A 3,730-nucleotide genomic window follows, 5' to 3' on the forward strand; every position below is an offset into this window, starting at 1 on the left:
ACAGCCCCTAACCGAGTCCCTGATGTGTGCCAGGACCAGTACCGAGCACTTCATACTGATGGATGACCTTCCCCAGAACACTCCAAACAGGCAGAGTGGATTTTTGATGTTCTAAAATAGTTGCAAATCTCCAAACTCAGGAGTGGAAGGCCACTCTCATGCTTGGGCCTAAATGATGCACCTCAGATTATTTCCTTAAGGTCAGAGTTTATAAACCACTTTATGAACCACTTTGAGGTTCCTGATATTTGCAGAAGGGCTTATACAACTGGAGAGTGCTACCCACAAAGTCAGAGTATTATCATTTTTGTTTTGCCAGCATCTGATAACATAGTAGATGCTCAATGCATCTCTAATAAATTGCCATCAGTTATCATTGCCGAGCGACTGGATTCTTCCCCGGGTCCTCCGGCTGCCCTCTGGTTGGTTTCTGACACCTCCCCCGCCTTCACACACCACATACCCCACCCCACCCCACCCCAAGACTGCCCTGCATCTTGCCTGATGCCGAAGCCACCGCTGTTGGGACACAACACATAAACACACACTCTTTCTGCCGACCGTGGCCACTGGGATCCGAGCCTAGAATCTTGAGCCCATGCCTGCCCCCAGTCCGCCTCTGTGGCTGGCTTGGCTAAGGTGGAGCCCCGGGTGTGTTCTTCCTAGGGCAGCCTTGGGCCCCTGGATGGACTCCAGAGGGCTCGAGATACATAATCATGGGCAGAAAACCCACCTCCTTCCCTTCCTACTCTGACCTCGCCAGCATCCTCCCAGGATCCTCCCTGTCCCAAAATAGCCATGCACTAGCTTAGATCTGGCCGCTCCAGGGCCACAGGCACTGTTTCCCAGGGTTGTGATGGACTTGCAGGCCTGGGCCAGGATGCTGAAGGGTGGGCCTCACTAGGACAGTCGCAGCCACCAGAAGTTGGGAGGAGTGAACGTGGGCCCTTTGCAAAGCACACAGCCTGGTGGGACAGGAGGAGGGCCCGGGCACAGAGATACACACCGTGAGACTTCCTGGGCCACTTGAGAAGAACACAAAGATTAGGGAAACTCCCATCCCAATCCCTATTCTCAGTAACAAGCGAGGCGGGGGACAGTGTAGGCTCCAGCCAGCAAGGAAGCAGCTCCTTCAGGCCCACCACCCTGGGGCTGGGCAGGGCGGGCAGCGTGAGGGCTTTCACACGAGAGGAGCCGGTGTGCTGAGCTGCTGGGGTAGGTGGTTCACACTCAGGGCCTCATCTCCGAGGGGAGAGAGTAGGCCAGAGTCATTAGTTGAGCACTAGGCCAAGAGGTTTGGACTGCGGAAGCAGGGCTGAGGGGTGCTATGGGGTGTGTGCGTTAGCACCTCAGCCAGGTCCGGCGGAGAGGATGGATGATCGGGAGAGAAGTTGCCCTCAGGCCTGCTTGTGGGAGAGACCGTGGCCATCCACTGTTTTACAGCGTGCTCGTGAGAGGTGTACAAATTGCCAGGGACCCCGGAGGAGCTTGGGCTCAGAGAGAACCTCACTGGGGCGGGGGGGGGGGGGGGAGCTGGATGTTGGCAGGAGGGCAGATGGCTAGAGATTCACCACCGTAACACCAGAGCTCCCAGTGAGAGACTCCGACAAGGCAGAGGGGAAATCTCGTCCTGAAGCAGGTCAGAGGACAGTGGTGCCGGGCTGGGAAGGCGGCCTTGCCATCCTCGTCATGTGGCACGACGCTGCCCATTGCCTTGTTCGCACCTCCCTTGTTCACATGGAAGACGAAGAGGCTGGGGGGTTATATGCCCTTCAGAGCAAAACTAGCATGTTGGGAAAAGAAAATCCCGCTTCTTCTCCGAGAGAACACCAAATGGCGGATGACGCCGGTGCTGCGGGAGGGCCCGGAGGCCCCGGGGGCCCCGGAATGGGAGGCCGCGGCGGCTTCCGCGGAGGCTTCGGCAGCGGCATCCGGGGCCGCGGGCGTGGCCGTGGTCGGGGCCGGGGCCACGGAGCTGCGGAGGCTAGGCGGAGGACAAGGAGTGGATCCCCGTCACCAAGCTGGGCCGCCTGGTCAAGGACATGAAGATCAAGTCCCTGGAGGAGATCTATCTGTTTTCTCTGCCCATCAAGGAATCTGAGATCATTGACTTTTTCTTGGGGGCGTCCCTCAAGGATGAGGTCTTGAAAATCATGCCCGTGCAAAAGCAGACCCGTGCTGGCCAACGGACCAGGTTCAAGGCATTCGTTGCCATCGGAGATTACAACGGACACGTGGGTCTGGGCGTCAAGTGCTCCAAGGAGGTAGCCACTGCCATCCGTGGGGCCATCATCCTGGCCAAGATTTCCATTGTCCCTGTGCGACGAGGCTACTGGGGGAACAAGATCGGCAAGCCCCACACTGTCCCATGCAAGGTGACTGGTCGCTGTGGTTCTGTGCTGGTGCGTCTCATCCCTGCCCCCAGAGGCACTGGCATTGTCTCGGCCCCTGTGCCCAAGAAGCTACTGATGATGGCTGGTATTGACGACTGCTATACTTCGGCCAGGGGCTGCACTGCCACCCTGGGGAACTTTGCCAAGGCTACTTTTGATGCGATCTCTAAGACCTACAGCTATCTCACCCCTGATCTCTGGAAAGAGACTGTGTTCACCAAGTCTCCCTATCAGGAATTCACTGACCATCTTGTAAAGACCCACACCAGAGTCTCCATGCAGAGGACCCAGGCTCCAGCTGTGGCCACCACATAGTTTTATACAAGAAAAATAAAAGTGAATTAAAGCTTGTTAAAAAAAAAAAAAAAAAAAAAAGAAAATCCCGACATGCATCCCTTCTGCTCGTATGCCACTGGCCAGCCCTTAGTCCATGGTTCCCAGGTCCCAGGGGAGGCCAAGCAGAGGTTCTTCTGTGGGGCACAAGCCTCTTGCTGTGGGGGGGAGGGCAGCATGGAGGTCACTCCAGGCTGGGGCACCCGCGTGGACAGAAGCTCTGAGAACAAGAAAAAAGCAGAATGTTTGGGAATGGTAAGCCCTCGAAGGAAGCTGGAGCACAGGAGCCAAATCTGAAATGAGGGTGGGGAAAGTCAGCAAAGGGCGAGGCCGAGGAGCTCCACCTCCCCCCCTTCAGAGAGGGAAACGCTTTTCATCCTGAGGGTGCAGAGCCAGATGCTGAGCCTCCGTCCTGGCTCAGTGGAAGATGTGGTCATCGTGGGGGCAGGAATGGCGAGCACTAACACCTAGGCACTGGCTCTGTTACCCCTTGGGGGGTGATGTGGTGTCGGAGAAGATTGGCTGTGACTGACCCAACCTGTATCCTAGAGCAAATAACTAGCAATGATGCGGATGTGGAGGGTGGCTCGGCGGCAGAGAAGCCCCTTCCGGCGACGAAGGTTGGCGATTGGTGTTCAAGTCAGAGCTGCCTCCCTGGGCCTGGTTGTTTTCCACAGGTGCTAAGAGCTGGTGTCCACATGTTCCGAAACCCTTTCTCTGTCTAGCCTTGTCCTGTTTGCCCTGGTGGCAGACCCAACCCCCACCCCCACCAGTCTCGGGGCATTTTCGTGGGCAGGGACCCTGGCCGGAGCTTCCATCCTAGCCTGGGCCCCCCTCACCTCTCTTGGACCGCAGCAGAGCAGACCCACGGCCCCCCTCCCCTGTGGGTCTCCTCATTCGAGACTCAGCTAACCCAGAAAAGGGAGAGTTTAGACTAAACTGTCCTCAGGTGCCATTAACAGAGAAAATGATTGCAGAGCTGATGGTTATATGAGGCTGAACAT

General features: G+C 56.9%; 1 pseudogene; it reads left to right on the forward strand.

Moving 5' to 3' along the window:
* The first annotated feature begins 1,813 nt into the window (after window positions 1-1,813).
* On the forward strand, window positions 1,814-2,723 carry LOC144312299 (small ribosomal subunit protein uS5 pseudogene; annotated as a pseudogene).
* Window positions 2,724-3,730: the final 1,007 nt, after the last annotated feature.

This window comes from Canis aureus, chromosome 4 (genome assembly GCF_053574225.1).
Source record: "Canis aureus isolate CA01 chromosome 4, VMU_Caureus_v.1.0, whole genome shotgun sequence".
In the NCBI taxonomy this organism is placed as follows: domain Eukaryota; kingdom Metazoa; phylum Chordata; class Mammalia; order Carnivora; family Canidae; genus Canis; species Canis aureus.